Genomic DNA, 19,229 nt, shown 5'->3' with positions numbered 1-19,229 from the left:
AGCAGGAGACATGGGTTTAATTCCTAGTCTGGGAAGATTCTACATGCTGTGGGGCAAATAAGCCCGAGTCCCACGACGACTGAAGCCCCTGCACCCAAGAGGCCATGCTCTGCAGCAAGAGAAGCCCCCACAGTGAGAAGCCTGTGTGCCACAGCTAGAAAGTAGCCCACTCACCGCAGCTAGAGTCCTCACACAGCAGTGAACACCCAGCACAGACACAAATAAATAAACTAGAAACATTTTTTAAAGACTGTGGGTCTATTTTTCATCAACTAATCCGGGAGTTGGTGATGGACAGGGAGGCCTGGCGTGCTGTGGTTCATGGGGTCGCTAAGAGTCGGACACGACTGAGCGACTGAACTGAACTGAACTGAATCCTACCTCCATCTTCATAAAACCCTGAATTGAAGAACCATTATAGAAAATGTAGACGTGGTTTGGGTGGAACTGCCCTGAATATTACCCAGAGTGGTCAAAATGAGTTACGCAGCATCCTATACAAATAATTTCTTGATAAAACTGTTTCTACATACAACACTTAAGGTAAAATGATATAACTTGGAGATTAAGTTTTAAAAAATGTGAAAAGATTTGGGGCTAAAAAGCCTGTAAGAATAAAGCCATAATAGTCCTGATCCTTGCCATCACATGTCAAATCATAATTTTCTGTTTTCCTAAACATAGAACTTTAATCAGGTTTATGTGCTCTGACCCAGAAATTCTACCTCTAGAATCTAACTCTATGAAATAATTTAAGACATAAATGGAGATTTATAAGCAAAAATATTAATTGTAAAATGAATAATATTGAAGTATTGTAATTAACATTGTAAATTCTTATAAATATTAATAGGAAATTAATTTTTTTTCTAAATTGGGAAGAAAAGAATGCTGTATAAATCTGAGTATGTGAAGTGATTCTATGTGAAGAAATACAAAATTATACTCAGCTCAGCTCAAATGACAAGGAAACCTCTGACTTCTGGCTAGTTCTTAGAATGCACAGTACTGAAGCTATTTTAATCCTGGACCTCAAAGTGCAAGCCCGGATTACCTTGGAATTCACCTGTTACCTTCTGCCTTCTTCTAAAAATGAATACTTCTCAAAGCTGAGAATTTCAGAAGTTGAGTCATTTTCATGATTTTTTTCTCTTTGCCTGTTTTGAAGAATGGGACATAAATGCACTTTGTGAAGCTCACTTTGAACTGAAACTTAATTATCATGTTGGCAGTGAATCTCGGTGGGTGATTTCCCTGTCATTAATCAAATCATCAAATAACTATTTTATTAAGTCAAAATTATGTACTTAACAGTATACTGGAGCTACACTGTATATGGAAGAGCTAAGCCTTGGCCTTGCTCTCCATCTGAAAGCTTATCACCCACAGAAAGTGAGCCAGGAATAAATGGCACAGGAAAAAACGAGAAGAAAGAGCTAAGTCAGCATGTAGAGGCTGGAAGCCCATAATGAAACTCAAGAGGACCAACAGTGACGAGGGAGAACTTGATGGGAGAAGTAAAATTGCACTACCCTTGAAGGACAAATAGGATTTGTATAAGGAAATTATCCAGAATTCTAGGAGTATCTCCGTTCCGTTCAGTTCTGTCGCTCAGTCGTGTCCGACTCTTTGCGACCACGTGGACTGTAGCCTACCAGGCTTCTCTGTCCATGGGATTCTCCAGGCAAGAATACTGGAGTGGGTTACCGTTTCCTTCTCCAGGGGATCTTCCTGACCCAGGGATCGAACCCGGGTCTCCCGCCCTGGAGGCAGATGCTTCTAGGAGTATAGCACAATATAAATGAAGTAAGATACCAGGGATAACCTGGGTTAGCTTCAAGGGACTTGACATAGAAAGAAGCAATGGAAAATGAAGGTGGGAGAGTACTTGGGAAGAAAATAAAATAAGTCTTTCTGGGACAGAAAGAAAGAAAGTCAGGGGTATTTTGGCTTTTGTGTATATATATGTGTGTGTGTTAGAGAGAGAGAGAGAGAGAGAATGAGATTTTTCCTGAAACTGTAAAGATAAAATTGCTTTAAATATTCACTGTAGTCTTGATAAATTGAGATTTAAACATGCTCTTTGTTAACAATTTTATACTTGATGCAGTATAACAAATAGCATTTTTTCTATTAAAAGAAGATGACAGCTAGAGCCCAAGTACCAAAGTCATAATTTCTAGATACTTTCTGAGCCCTAGTAGATGCATGCATGCTTACTTGCTCAGCTGTGTCCAATTCTTTGAGACCCCATGGACTGTAGCCCACCAGGTTCCTCTATCCGTGGGATTTCTCAGGCAATCATACCGGAGTCAGTTGCTATTCCCTTCTCCTGGGGATCTTCTCAACCCAGGGACTGAACCCGGGTCTTCTACATTGGCAGGCAGATTTTTTACTGTCTGAGCCACCAGGGAAATCCATGCATGTATATGCAGTCTCTTTATTTGTGTCCTAATCTTTGTGACTCCGTGGATTGTAGCCCGCCAGGCTCCTCTGTCCATGGGATTTTCCCAGCAAGAATACTTGAGTGGGTTGCCATGCCCTCCTTCAGGGGATCTTCCTGACCCAGGGATCAAGCCCACATCTCTTGCATTTCCTGCATTGCAGGTGGATTCTTTACTGATGAACCACCAGGGAAGTCCAGGGAAGCCCAATCATCCCCACATATTAATGGTGACCAAGTTGGCTGCCCACCATCTCCACCAACCTCAGCCCAGGTCCCATCAACAAAAGTTCTTTTACATTTGCTTATGCAGCGCCTATCCGCTGCTCAGCTCCTCCAGGCCAACTCTTTCCTTTGCGCCAAAAAGAGTGAGAAAAGATAAATAGAACAGGTACATGAATACAGATAGATGGAAAGCCAGGTTGACTGGGAACACATGGAAATTCAATCTCTGTCCTCAAAGAGTTTACAATCCCTCTGATATCAGGTATGCAAATTAGTATAAAACACAACAGATTCAGTGCGGAAATACACAGTGTGTATTCAAGTAGGGCTGAAGAAACATCCATGTCTGCCAGGGATAGAGGGAAAAGTTTCACCAGAAGCATTTGACATGAAATTGAATGAATAGGTGGGAATTCTTGGAGCAGACTCAGGGGAGGCATTCCAGACACAATGATCACAGATAGAAAGACACAGATTCATTAGAAAGAATAACATATATGAGAACCCACAGAGAATTGAATATCGCTGAGAGGAGAGTTAAGGGGAGACGGGTGGGAGATGAAGCCTGACAGGTAAGCAGCAACTACCATCAGGAAAAGGCCTAACGATAGAATATGCCACAGAAAGCACTAACAAATATTCAGTTCAGTCACAAAGGTAAAGGGATGCTTCATTTTTGTTCTTCTTAAAAAGCCTTTTATTTATTATTTGTATTTATATACTTTAATTTGTCTTTAATGCGTACTAAGTAGTGACTATATAAAACATCTACGTAAAATGTGGGTAAGCTATGAATGATAACAATACAAATAAAGCCCATTTACTTGCTTTAGGGAAAGGGATGTTACTCTCATCTCTAAAGCCCCTCCCAGAGTCATGCCCTGCCTTCCTGCTCAGAAACAACCATTAAAGAGCTGAGCCCAGGCTAGACTGTGTTCCTTCCATTTCCTGCCTCCCCCTGTGGATATTTAATTGACTCTTTCCTTCCCATCCTAATCCCACTCCCTGGACCTAAAATAAATGTGCTTTTTTTTTTTCCTAAAAGAAAGGGATGTCCCAGATTTTCTCTTCTAACTCCTTCATTTTACACCAGAAAGCTGAAGGATAGGCAAGTAATATCCTCTTGTTAATTAGTGCTAAATTCAGTACTAGCGCCTAGCGCTCCAAATTCCAACGCTCGTTTGTCAAAAAACCAAGCCTGATTTTGCCTCTAGTTGAGTTACTGTCCCATCTTGCACAGAGCAGTCCTCCCATTATGACACCCTCACTTCCTTGGAACGTTTGTAGTTTGAATCACAGGGAAGTTCAGGGTAAAGAGCCAGCAGGAGATGACAGTGAGAACAGCATGGTAAATTGCTCTCCTTGCATTTGGGCAACTTTAGGAGAGTTATTATAATAAATTACTTCCTCTCATCTCTGCTGTAACATTTATTTTGAAGGCTTGAGGGTACATAGTTCCCTCATGTTAAATGGACTAATTATTAATCTTCTCTGCCAAGAGGTGTGTCTAATTAAAGTCTGAGTCACTAGTAGCTTCAATCTAAAATTCAAGAATCCTGTTGGCTATAGATCAAAGATGTCATTTCAAGGAACACTAAAATGAGAAAAATTAAAATTTATTTTTTTGTCCTTGCTAAAGAACCAAAAAATTACTACAAGAATTAAAGCATCATATAGTACTGTGGGTCTCTGCTCTCACACGCCAGGCACAAACCTCAGTGGTGTTTGCATTTTGTCTGCACATGTCTATTTACAGACTTATTAGGGAAGATGGCTTTTGAAAGACTTTGCATCCCAGGTATGAAAACCATTTTTCAGCCAGTAACCTCCAGTCTTCAAATTCTTCAGCTATTCTTTCCTCATCTGGGTTTTATCTTTTTTTCTTTAAACTAAAACAACAATAAGGCTGGAAAAGACATCCAAAGGCCATTTAATTGTTGAGTGTTGGAGCAGGAAGGGACTTCAAAGACTGATTAGGTAACCCCCTCAGTTGACAAGAAGGAAATTCAGATCCAGAAAAGTATCGATATTCATTGAAGGTCACTTAAATGTGGAACTTGGAATATAGTTCCCCGTTCTTTTTACTGTTAATAAATCAGTCATTTAGCAGGCAACAGTACAGATGGCACTTCTTGCATGAAAAGCCTGTCCTTGCCCAGAGACATGGCTGGCCGAGTCCGCCCATGAACTGAGCCATAGCCCTTGACTTTCCTCTTTAATTCCTTGCCTTTGCTCAGAAAGAGCCAGCATCTGTGTTGCATCCCAGGAAAGTCATCTGGAAGGGTTCCCCGGCAGGTCACAGAGATACACCAAGGCTTCCAGACTGTCTGCCTGATCATCAGTCCTGTCAATTCCTTGGGTGAGGGGTTGACCAGGTGGAGATTCTGTCATGAGACATACTCATGAAAGGGCTTCCCAGGTGGCTCAGTGGTAAAGAATCCACAAAGCAGGAGGCGTAGGTTCGATCCCTGGACTGGGAAGATCTTCTGGAGAAGAAAATGACAACCCACTCCAGTATCCTTGCCTGGGAAATCCTATGAACAGAGGAACCTGGTGGGCTACAGTCCATGGTGTCACAAACAGTTGGACACAATTTAGTGACAAAACAACATCTCTAGAGAAAAACTAGCATATAAGCTTTCCAGGTGGTGCTAGTGGTAAAGAACATGCCTGCCAATTCCAAGAGACAAAAGAGACTTGGGTTCAATTCTGGGTCAGGAAGATCCCCTGGAGGAGAGCCTGGCAACCCACTCCAGTATTCTTGCCTGGAGAATCCCATGAACAGAGGAACCTGGCAGGCTACAGTCCATGGAGTCACAAAGAGTCAGACACAACTGAAGTGACTTAGCATGCAGCCCAGCAATGCCTTCCATTAGGCTGCCTGACTTTGTTGAACTCAGAATATCCCAACTAATTTGACCACTGTTCCCTCTCTCCTTTCTTTTTCTTTATATATATATGTGTGTGTATGTATATGTATATGTATATATATATATATATATATATATATATACATACTTATTCTTAACCCACAAAGTTATATTCTGTGGAATGCAACTGGTGAATCCTGCACCAGGGAAAAACTTCTGCACACCCTGTTGCTTTGATTCAGCTTTCCAAGAAAGGCTCGTGTTCTACTTGGGCACACAGGTAAGCAGGGCTTTACTGCTTGAGGTTTTCATTTCATCACCCTTTGTACAGGATCCAGAACATCAGTTACTGTGATCCATGACAAGTCAATGATTTTTGTTAGAAGATGTGCTGTTAGGTTTCTTCTACAGACTTTGACCAAATAAAAACATTAGATCCTTTTCCTTATCCTTTAAAAAATAGTGTCACAAACTCTGGGCAAACGTCTTTGGTTTTTCAGGCAACAAACATACATTTTTCATACTGGATCATATATCAGAACAAACATAGTTTAACTGATGCTTAATTGTTGTTGTTTAGTCACTAAGTCATGTTTGATTCTTTTGCGACTCCATGGACTGTAACCCTCCAAGTTTCTCTGTCCATGGGATTTTCTGGGCAAGAATACTGTAGGGGGTTGCCATTTCCTTCTCTAAGGATCTTCCCAACCCAAGAATTGAAATTTTTTCTACTGAGTCACCTGGGAAGCCATCTGATCCTTACAAATATCAACATTTATAGGTAAGTTGAAATCCATTTTTCACCATTCAACTCCTTCCTGAGGGCCAGTCTTTTGTTCATGTAAGCAAATCTATTTAAAGAAAAATTAAATAAATAGCAGTTGGAACAAGAGTGTCTGAATTTAGGAAAACACTATCCTTATTTCACAAAAGTCAAAGACAAACTTCTTGATTTTCCTCTTGCTATTAGATTCACACATCACTAGACAGTGAGTTGCTCAAAAAGCCATAGATACTGGTGATATTTATCTTTGTATTATATATGGAAATTCCTTCCTGTGTCTAAATACCTTTCTGATAATACTCGTATCCTGTCAATATCCAGTATGTGATTTGAGGCCTCTTTTCCGCAAGCCTCCCTTAATCCCCCGAAAATCTTTTTGCATGTGGGTTTGGGAAAAGAAAAAAAAAAAAGCAGCACTCACAATCACACTGTATCTCCCCAATGACCTGACAATTGTTTCAAGGATTTCTGGTAATATTTGTAATTGGAGTGCAGAGGCTCCATGGTGACTGGAAGATGTTACTGCAATTTTTTATTTGACTAAATGACTGGACATGAGTTTGAGTGAACTCCAGGAGTTGGTGATGTACAGGGAGGCCTGGCGTGCTGTGATTCATGCGGTCGCGGAGAGTCGGAGACGACTGAGCGACTGAATTGAACTGAACTGAAATGACTGGAACTGTTATAAAAATCCTAACATTTGTCATTAGTATCCTAGAAGGAATTGCAAATTTACCCCAGCAAGGCTATTTCAACTGAGTCAGTTGTGTCAACTGAACCAGTCACTATAGGTATCCATCCAGAGTTCCTGTCTCATATTCACAGATGGGACACAGATATACTGGTGTTTAATGGTGTTAAAAGTAAAATAGCTCCCCATAAGTTTAACCATGACCAAAAGTAACACTCATGTAACACCTGGAACTTTCTCTCCACCCCACATGTTCTTTTCTGCCAACCTGTCTGCTGATAGAAGGGCTGAATGTCCTGAAAAATACATTTTTAGCATAAATCATCTTGTTATGAATCAGTCAACACATCAGTAAAATAAACATTTTATTTCTCCTCTGTTCTGTCTCTCTATCCTGCTTTCTCTCTCTCTCATACACCCTTTGCTTTTTCTAGAATGTAAGTCCACATGTAAATGTATCTTATCCATCAAAGTTTTTGCATTTTTGTATTATCTTAAAACTTTGGGTTTTTCCTTCAAGAAGCTAGTGAATCCAAACAATCTTTACCCTATCCTTCAGTTTATTCCTTGAAAAATAGAATTTAAAATTCAGCTTTATGCCATCTTCCCATCCTCTAAAGTAGTTGCTTATGCTTCTTGGTTTTTATTAAAGTCTTTTTGACATAACTCACTTAAGAAATTAACTTCCTATAAAAATTCATAACGATATTTTAAATAGTCCTATACAAAAGCTAGGCAAAATTGGTTGTCTGTGAACCTTTCTACTATATCTTCAATGAAACCATGCTGGGCTAAATTTCCTATGCAAGCACAATAAATCCAACAAAGGAGCAGGTTACGATCTGATATCTGAGAAGTAGGGGATGAGTTATTCTATGATCACTATGTCCTCTGCCTTCTACCCACAACAAGGCCAAGCAGGGTACAGAGTGATGAGCACCAAGGCCAGCATGGCTACAAAAGCACATGTGGCCTTTTGCTTCTGGGCACACATGGGCTAGGGTTGTCTTAATTTTTAATATGTGTGTGTGCGTGTATGTGTGTTGGCAACTGTAGCTCATCCCTAAGACAAAATCCAAACAGAAAAACTACAAGGTTTTCAGACTGGCTCCACATGGAGTGTCTACAAAGGCCTGCAGTGCACCTTGGATGATTTTCAAGTATTTTCAAAGCCATCTGGAGCCTTTTAAAGTTGTCGTTGTTTAAAGAACCTGCAGAGAGGGGAGACAGGACTTTGAGTCTTAGGAGAAAAGGAAGAAATAAGATATAAGTAGCCAACAGATGTGGCAGAAAATCAGGGACTGTGCCCTCCACGTGCTCTGGCTGTTCCTGCTGACTCAGCTGCTCTCCGCTAAGGTGGTTCTTCCTCCATAAAAACCACCTGCCTCAACACAGAGAGAGTGGCAATCTGCTTTGCCTTTTCTTTGGAAGACCTAGGATCTTCTCATTCCTTATCACTCTCTCTTGCCATTGAAATCTACACACAGCTGTTTCTCCTTTATTTTTCTCCTACTGTCCTGGGCATACAGTGCCAACACTAGTTCTGAATTTGCAACCAGACAAGTTTTATTCTTCCAAGTTCTCTTTATCAAGTTCTGGTGCACCAGTATTTTAGTAATGGTAACTTCTCTGCTTTTAATTTCTGGTACGTTTAGGTTCTTGACCCCTTCCCAATCAGAAGATCTCCCTCTCTCCCGTTCCCTCCCAGCTTCCATCTCTACAAAACTCTGGATTTGAATCTAACCCTTACTCTTCTTTCACTTCACTCTTCCACTTCCACCTGTCATTTTCACTATTTTTCACTCCCTGCATCTCATCTGCTTCCATCTGGATGCCAGTTTCCGTTCATTAAACTTAGGTTATAACTTCCTGCTTTTCTCTTTTTAGCTTTAACTAACTTTCTTCTCCATCCCACTTTTCCTACATGAACACATATCAAAGAACCATGTGAGCAAAATGAAATTTTTATGACACAAGACTTTCACTGAATTTCCCTTGAAAAGCACAAAATAAAAGCACAAATCAGAGAAAAACTGACCCAGTTTGACCCGACGATGTTCTTCAGTGAAGCAAATGAAGGTGATTTACTGCCCACACATCTATTCGCAAGTACACCCTGTCAGTATCATGGAAACCTGATGAGCACTGTTCGGGAGTGAAAGGGATGCTCAGTTCACATTCTTCCTAGTTGGATAATGTGCTTTTAATCAACAGAGGCTAAAAATAGAGATCCCTGCTTCCTGGAAAAGATTGACTCCAATATCTCTTTCCAAGGAATTGAAAATGAGATGTCGAAGGGTCTTTGCCTCCTGGGAACACACCAAGAGAAAAAAAAAAATCATTGCCCTACCAGTATTTTCCAAACATAAGAAGGTTGATGAGTGTATTTAGACTTTGAAAAACTTTTCCTATGCAATGTTTAACGTAGAGAAATTCACAGTTCCTGTTACAGAATTGAATATTTTCACAAGCCTTGAATCCTTACAAAGTCAATCTTGAGTCTAGGAAATGCAGTCTCTTGAGAAGTGAAGTTTTAGAAAGGCTAGTTTTCTTCACCTTTTTGTCTTTGGAGCTGCTGGAAGTAGCAGGCATAAATGTACAGTAGATAGTGCTTATCCCTGGGGATACATTCAAACCCACCAGTGGGTGCCTGAAACTACAAATGGCACCCAATCCTGAATATACTGTTTTCCTACCATACATACCAGTGATAAAGCTTACTTTGTAAATTAGACACTGCAAGAGATTAACAATAATAACTAATAAAATAGAACAACTATAACAATACAGTGTAATAAAAATTAAACTAATGTGGTCTCTCTCTCAAAATATCTTGTTTTACAAATATAACCCATTTTCTATCTCAGCTAACCAGTCCTCACATGCTATGGTAGTAACTTTTTCAGTTTGAGGCTCTACAGCAAAACTAGATCAAATATTTTTTTCTTTCTTCACAGTTTCACAGATGTGTTCTTACTGTAGATCTTAGCAACCTCAGCATCTGATTTTTTTTCCTTCCCTTATTAAGTTGAGAATATTTACTTTTTCACTTAGAGGAAGCAATTTACAGCTTCTCTCTGGAACATCCAAATCTCTAGTATCACTACCCTTTCACTTTGGGGCCATTCTCTAGTAAAATAAGCATTCAACACCAGCATTGTGATACGTTGACAGTGGGTCTGATAATTGAGATGGCTACTGAGTGACCTAAGGATGGAATATGCTGGACAAAGGGATAATTCATACCCAGGGTGGAACAGAGGAGGACAGCATGAGATTTCATCACACTACTCAGAATATTATGCAATTTAAAACTCATGAAGTTTATTTCAGTAATTTTCCATTTAATATTTTTGGACTTTCATGGAAAGTGAAACCCCAGATAAGAGGAGGCTTATTATGTATGCATATATGTGTCAGGGGAGTGTAATCTCCTTGGTTCTGTCTTGTCTCAACAAAAATTTGAAGCAACAGACATTAATGCCCTCGGCATGTCACAGCTCTCAGATAGACCGTGTTATAGCTCTTGGGTCTCAGACAGACCACGTTATAGCTCTTGGGTCTCAGACAGACTGTGTTATGTGTTATAGCTCTTGGACAGATCAGTGTTACAGCTCAGTTTTATTTAGAAAATAACAGGAAAATACATCCTCAAGGCGTGAGGGCATGCCGACCCAAAGAGGCGAAGAGAAGAGAGAGCCTCGACCCTTTGGGTCCTCTTTTCATTTGTGTTTTCCTCCCCCTGGGCCTGCCCTGAGTCAATTGGGCCAGCCAGGAGTGCTGTTTGTTCTACCTGAGGTCCTCTCTCCAGTCCTCGGACCTTCCTTTGTCCTGTTTCCACGGGCTTTTCCCTTCCTTGTCTTTTACCCACCGCCATTCTGGACCCCTGTTTCCTATGCTAACTACCTAACATTTATATGTTTCTATCTAATTATGTATCTATCTATGTGTCTGCAACTGGTGTTAGGCAATTTTGGAGATGGTTAGTCTAGCAACTGGGGTCGCAAAGAGTTGGACACAACTGAGTAACTGAACACACGGCACACACAATCTGTCCACTAGGTTATAAACTAATAATTCCAACATGGTCATTAAGGTGAGTACATCAAGAGCAAACAATGTATGTTATGTTCCTTAATTCTGCATCGATTTCAGAGATCATGAGTCGTTACTCTTTAGACATATAAAGTTAAGAAAATTGAAATTCTGAATAGGCATGAGTTATGTGGAGAGGTGAGTTCAGTGTTGTGTTAGAAGTCATTTCAGGTAATATGGCATGCTGATAATACGAGAAGAAGAAAACTCAATAAATTCTAATTATTCTCATTCCCTCCCACCCCAGGCCTGAATGAATTATCCTGAGTGACTACCAATGAGGTCCTGTTTTTACTTAATGATTACCCCATGCTATTATGATCATACAGACTTTGATTACAATATTTCGGAACACTCAGAGTTCCAACTGGGCACTTTTTTTTTTCCTTTTTCTTTATGGAGAAGAATGAATCTTCAGTATTATCAAAGCTGAAAAACAATAAATATCTATGGTCACAGGTTCAACAAATTTCCCTAAGAATAGGGGGAAGGCATCTTATATTTTGTTATACTGATAAATATCATCAAATTGTTTTTATCCTGAGGGTTAAGTTCCTTCTTGGAAGTATACTCACATCAGTGAAAAAGTTGATTTACATTTTATGGGATATTTAGGGCTGCTGCTAAGTCATTTCAGTCGTGTCTGACTCTGTGTGACCCCATAGACGGCAACACACCAGGCTCCACCGTCCCTGGGATTCTCCAGGCAAGAACACTGGAGTGGGTTGCCATGTCCTTCTCCAATGTGTGAAAGTGAAAAGTGAAAGTGAAGTCACTCAGTCGTGTCTGACTCTTAGCGACCCCATGGACTGCAGCCTACTAGGCTACTCCACCCATGGGATTTTCCAGGCAACAGTACTGGAGTGAGTTGCCATTGCCTTCTCCATTTAGGGCTAGATTATTGCCAAAAATTTTAAGTCTCTTTTAGGGAACCAATTTGTCTTCTCTATCAATCAGCAGCATTTGCTCATAAACTCAAAATACAAATTGAATTGTAAATCCATCTAAGAATATAAATGGAGAGTAATAAATGAACTATATTAACTCATAAGGGAAAAGCAGGGGTAAAGAGATAAATTACCTAATATACTTTTTAGAAAGAATCAAGGAGAATAAAATAGATCACTGCTGGCACAAAGAATGACATTTTACATCTTCTCTGCTAAGTGATAAAAAATCATGTGATTTAAACAGTGAAAAGTGAGATGATGCTTTTCGCTGAGTTTTTTGAGGACAAAAGAGGTAATTCTAGGTTGTTAAATGTGCAATCACTTTCCTTATAACACTGTGCAAATGTCAACATCTTCAAATAAATGGCAATCACTAAAAAGCTAACAATGAAGTCCCAGGTTTTTGGCTAGAAGTCAAAAAGGTGAAAATGTACGTAACATACAAAACTCATTGTGATTTAACTATAGGTAGGAAAACAGCTACTGCTGGAAATACATCAGTTTCAATCTCTGGTCTGTAAGAATCTTTTTCTATTTAGAATAGTCTTTTGAGAGATGAAAGATGAATTGAGAACATGAAATATAGAATTTCTATATTCAGGCAAATTTTTTTTTTGGTAAATCAGTCTGCTATCAAAGAATGAGTCAGTAATTGAAATGCAAAATTTGAAGGGTTGTCAAAATCAACCTTTGAAACAGTGCACTCAAGTGAACAATGCCGTGGAAAACACCCTTAACTTCTCTAGTTTCATAGTGTTTAGGGTGAAATCTGTGCAACATGTTCTGAGCCAAGTGAAACACAAAAGAAAGAGCCTCTGTAAGATTGGTACTGAAGAAACCAAGAACGTGTGATGCATTTGCTTACTGTAAGTGAATAAAATGTATTATATATTATTAGGAGAGGCAGTATAGCATTGTAGAATTAGAATCAATCAGCTCTCCAGTCAAATCCCTACTTTAACGCTTATCAGCTATATTAACCTGAGCAAAACATTTAACCTGTTTCCCAAATCTATAAAACAGAGAAAATACTAGCTAATCTACTACCTGCTGTCAGGATTCATAACCGTGCATGTAAAACATTTAATAATAATATATAGTTTGTAGAAGATGCTCAATACATACTGGGTTGGCGTAAATATGGAAAAGTTTGTTTGGGTTTTTCCATAAGATGTTAGGGAAAACCCTGAACAAACTTTTTAGCTAACTCAATATTATATAGTATTTTTATAATTATTATTGCTCAACTGGGGATATTTAATTTTTTGAGTGAGAAAAGCCATTTGTATTAAAAGATTTTTTTTTTTTGTCTAAGTACTAGCTGAAGAATGTGAGGAATAAAAATGAAGATGAGATACTTTAGGAACAGAGAGCATCCACATTCAGTCTAATGTCCTGGCTCATTTTCTAGAACATTTCATTTAATTTAGCTTTCCTGAGTTTTTCACCAGACTTCTCATACATAGCTCATTGAAAAGATCAAGGTTATGTAACCAGGGCACACATTCTATTAACTCCAAGGATTCCAGAGACTCTTTTTTCCTCCTGTTTTTGTTTGTGTGTGCTCAGTCACTCAATCATATCCCACTCTTTGCAACCCTATGGACTGTAGTCCACCAGGCTCCTCTGTCCATGGAATTTTCCAGGCAAGAATACTGGAGTGGGTTGCCATTTCCTTCTCCAGGGGTTCTCCCCAAATCAGGAAGCAAACCTGCATCTCTTGCATTGGCAGGTGGATTCTTTACCACTCGCACCAGGTGGGACGCCCCCTGTTTTTGTTTCGTTATATGCACATCTTTGAAGATGTGGGCTTAAAATTTACACTGAGGTCACTTGTTATTTTGCTTTGGAATTTTTCTTATCATAAACCTAGATACCTTGCCTGGAGAATCCCAGGGACGGGGGAGCCTGGTGGGCTGCCGTCTATGGGGTCACACAGAGTCGGACACGACTGAAGTGACTCAGCAGCAGCAGCAAACCTAGATACAGTGAAATTTGTAAATGAAGCTATTTTACAGATATATTTCCAAGAGTCATTCTTCTTTATTGATATGTAGCTTGGTATATTCTATCCAACTAGACTAGTTTTAGGAGAGGAAGGTGGAGACAGTAGATGTTCAAAGTGCTTAGAACAAACTGCACAAATCGATACAACAGCCATGGAGAATGCACTCACATTCAGTGTGAATAAAACCTATCCTTAACTTTAATCCATCACATCTGCTTGTATCAGAACATCTCAAGGCAATATCCTCCTCTACCTCCTTTGAAACACCTTATCTCCAAAATCCACAAGAAATTGAATCATGTTTCTTTTTAATTCTAAAATTATAATCATATGGTTGATTCTAAATGTTAGTCTGGATCTCTCATTCCAAATTAAATTAATTCTCAAAAGCAAATCTAAATTAGAGATAACCATATGCTCTCATCTCAAACACAGGCGCACCAAGCTATTTCTAGGATGTCATTACATTATGTAATCATCAGTGATTTCATTTTTAGGTTTTCTTTATATTATACTGACTGCAGGAAAACCTAGGTTAGTAAGCACAATATCATGTACAAATCATGAACAAATTATATCAGTAACACCTGCAGATCATATATAAAAACACCAGGACAGAAGCCAGAAAAAGGCTTGGAGCACAGCCAAATGCCAGTCTCAAAGGCCACATCTAGCACAGGCAAAGTAACACTCAGCTGAGTTTGCAGGTGATGAATGGGCCCTGGGAGGAACGGCCATATCATCAGTCATCATCATTGTTATTTGGAGGTGCCTCCTGGCGTGACAATAGGGGTTAGGAAAAAGAGGAGACATTACCAAGTTACTGGAAAGCTATTAGTGTCTCTGCTCATTAAACTAACTTACTTTCTTCTTTTTTAATGTTAAATGATGCACCCCAAGTATCACAGCTGCTTCTATACAGACACGAGGAAAGCCTCTATCAAGTAGAGGGAAGAACACACAGGAATCCTTTTGTGGAAAGGCAAAGTGCACACGTAGACAGCCAAGACAAGAAGGCAAACCATGCAGCCAGGAGGCCAACCAGCACTCAGAGAGAGATGTCCTCATTTGAAGAAAAATAACGACAGTGCTGGAGGCGAATACCTGGCTAGCTTCTAATAAATACCATCTTCAGATAGGCTAAGGAAATGGCCACCCACCCCAGTATCCTTGCCTGGAGAATTCCATGGACAGAGGAGCCTGGCTGACTGCAGTCCATGGAGTTGCAGAGTCAGACATGACTGAGAGACTAACACTGCTACTACTACTACAGATTTATCCAGCTCAACGTTGCCTTGCATAGCAGCCATAAGCACTTTTTTCTGAAAGGATCTGACAGCTGTCATTGTCAGCAACCTTAATTAAAAAAAAAAAAAAGGTTAGGTGTGTACCTAGACCTCCCATACTTTTATAAATGTGTAGTGTTATATTAGAAAAGCTTAATGGTTCCCATAGGGAATTGTAACTGGTGGGATGGTTCTCTACACTCCCAATTGAAAGGGACTTATGTCCTGTAAAGAAAAGATGCTCAATGCTTTAACTGGTAATCAGCCAGAAAATGGAATATGAAGCCTGTCATTCACAGGAAGAAAAAGAAAGTAGAAGTTCAGAGTGCCTTTCATTTATCATTGTTAGAGAATATCAGAAACCACAGATTAAGATTAGAATAATCTTAAAGGTTATCGTCTTCTCTGTGTATTATTTTGACTTTACTCAGACTCTTTCTCAATATAAATCTAAAAAGACAGGGGAACTTCTTGGCCAGTTTTTGGTTGAAAGTCTATAATCAAAGGATAAGGGGGATGCTGAAGTTTCAAAGACTACTTTTGTCTGGAAATCAAGCCTTTGAACTCTGCTTCCAGCTGGGCCATAGAGATAGAGTTCAGAGGCCTATAGAGAGTAGGGAGACTTGTAAAAGAACTTCTCTCCATGGAGATGGATCATAAGAACCTGTTTCCTCAGGCTTAAAGACCTAGACATGACCCAATATCCTGTTTAATAGTGAAAAACTGGAAGTTTTTATTTTGCTATCCTGCTGTCTTCACTTCTATACAACATTGATCCTACCCAGTAAATTAAGAAATTTTAAAAGAACATAAGAATTTAAAGGAAGAAAAACTGTCACTATTTGTCAGTAATAGAATCAAACATTATGAAAATCCAAAATCATCCTATGTAAATCTTCAAACAATAGAATTTGGTAAGGTCATTGAATACAAATGGATACTCATTGGTCACAAAGAGTCAGACATGACTGAGCAACTTTCACTTGGATACAAAATTCAATATACAAAATATACAAAATTTCATTGTTTTTCTGTAAACCAGGAACAATTAGAAAACAAATATTTTTAAAGAATTAATTTACCACAGCATCAAAAGTATCAATAGAGAACCAAGCAGTAAATCTTATCAAAGGTGAATAAGACCTCTACATGAGAAATTATAAAACTTTACTGGGAAATATTAAGACCTAAATTAACAAGAGACCTATCTTGTAAATAACTTGAAAGATTTTGAAAAGATGTTAATTCTCCACAAACTGACTTATAAATACATTGCAATTCTAATAAAAATACTAGTGCACTTGCATGGGTATGTACATGTGCCTGCTTTTTTTAACTTGATAACTCCTTAAAGTTGCTTAGAAATGCGTATAATATGAAACCACTAATAATATCAATGATACTCTTAAAGAAAAAAGAAGAATGCAGGCCAACATGTTTTACTGATGTCAAAATATATTATAAAGTTATAACAAAAAAATAAATAAATAAGTAAAGTTATAACAATAAAGACATTGTGGTATTGGCAGAAAAATGGCCAAATAGATAAAGGACAAAATGGAGAGCTCAGAGAAAAAAAAAAAAAAAAAACTCAGGAAATAAATATATGCTAGATTTCTGAGAGAACTGGCACCAAGGATCAATGGGGAAAGATGAACTTTATATAGTTCATCTTTTTATAGTTCAACTTTTAATAGTTCCAGGATAAATATCTGTTTGAAAAGGTGTTTAACTTGAACACCTATCTCATACCACATACAAAGATCAATTTCATCTAGATAAAAATAAATATGAAAGTCAAATATATGAAACTATTAGAAGAAACTATATGAGAATTATCTTTCCATCTTGAGGTTTAAAAATATCCTTTTTATATAACAACTTTACTAGTTATAAATAGCATACTATAAAAATCATTCCTTTAAAGTATACAAGTCAGTGACTTCAGTATATTCACCGAGTGGCATGATCACCACCACTATCCAATCTTAGAATGTTTTTAACTCCTAACTCCCAAAACCCCCTTTATCCTTCACCTTTTACTCTGCCTCCCAGTCACTGCAACCAACATACTTTCCGTCTCTGTGAATTTGACTATCCTAGACATCTCATTTAAAAGGAATCACACAATATCTTGTCCCCTGTGACTGCCTTCATTCATTTAGCATGATGTTTTTAAGGTTCATCCACATTGCAGCAAGCATGTATCAGCAATTTATGCCTTTTTATGAATGAATACTATTCCACTTTTTTGATATACCACATTTTGTTTGTTCATTCATCAGGTGATGGAGATTTGGGTTGTTTAAACTTTTTGGCTATTATGAATAAATACTTCAGTATACATTCATGTGCAAATTTTTTTTGGCAGACATGTTTTCATTTCTCTTGTGTCTTTATTACCTAGGAGTTGCATTATTGTATTATATGAACTATGTTTAACATTTGGAAGAACTGCCCAACTGTTTTCATAGCGGCTACACCATTTTGCATCTCCACCAGCAGTATATGAGGGTTTCATTTTCTCCACAAACCTGTCAACACTTAGTATTGTCCATCTTTAATTTTAGCCATCTTAGTGATTATGGTTTTGATTTGCATTTTTTAAATGACTAGTGATGTTGAGCATATTTTCATTTGCTTATTGACCATTTTTATATCTTTTTTGGACCAATGTCTTATTCAACTTTCTTTTCCATGTTTTTAATTGGCTTGTCTTTATTATTGACTTGTAAAAGTCCTTTATTCATTCTGGATATGCTTCTTGTCAAATATATAATTTTAAAATACTTTCTCCCATTTTGTGGGGATTTTTGCCCACTTTCATGATGGCTTCCTCTGAAGCACAAAAGTTTTTAATTTAGATGAAGTTTAATTTATATTGATATATTTTTTCTTTTGTTTAATTTTTGCTCTTGGTATTATATATAAGAAACTATCACCTAACTTAAGTCTTAAAGATGTGCTCCAAGGCTTTCTCCTAAGAAGTTCATAGTTTCAACTTTTTCCTTAGAATTATGGAAAACTAATTATTATTAGTTTATTTTTGTGTGTGGTGTGAGGTAGAGATTTAGATTCATGCGTTTGAATGTAGATATACAGTTTCTTGGCACCATTTGTTGAAAAGACTCTTCTATCTCCATTAATTAATCTTGGTTCCCATACTGAAAATCAATTGACCATAAATGTAAGGCTCTATTTCTGCACTCTTAATTCCATTACAGCAATCTATATGTCTATTCTTATGATAGTACTACACTGTCTCAATTATTATAACTCTATAGTGTGTCAACCAAGGTCCGTCTAGTCAAGGCAATGGTTTTTCTCATGGTCATGTATGGATGTGAGAGTTGGACTGTGAAGAAAGCTGATCGCCGAAGAATCGATGCTTTTGAACTGTGGTGTTGGAGAAGACTCTTGAGAGTCCCTTATACTGCAAGGAGATCCAACCAGTCCATTCTAAAGGAGATCAATCCTGGATGTTCATTGGAGGGACTGATGCTAAAGCTGAAACTCCAATACTTTGGCCACCTCATGCGACGAGTTGACTCACTGGAAAAGACTCTGATGCTGGGAAAGGTTGGGGGCGGGAGGAGAAGGGGACGACGGAGAATGAGATGGCTGGATGGCATCGCCGACTCTGTGGACATGAGTTTGAGTGTACTCCGGGAGTTGGTGATGGACAGGGAGGCCTGGCGTGCTGTGATTCATGGGGTCGCGGAGAGTCAGACACGACTGAGCGACTGAACTGAACTGAACTGATAGTGTGTTGAAATTGAGAAGTGTGACATGTCCAATTATGTTCTTCTAGACTCTGGCTATTTTTGGTTTGTGGTAATTCCATATGAATTTTAGGATAAGTTTGTCAATTACTTCA

This window comes from Moschus berezovskii, chromosome 18, assembly GCF_049115385.1.
Source record: "Moschus berezovskii isolate FMDL1 chromosome 18, NW_MosBer_1.0, whole genome shotgun sequence".
NCBI lineage: Eukaryota > Metazoa > Chordata > Mammalia > Artiodactyla > Moschidae > Moschus > Moschus berezovskii.
Note: the sequence above shows the minus strand (reverse complement) of the source record.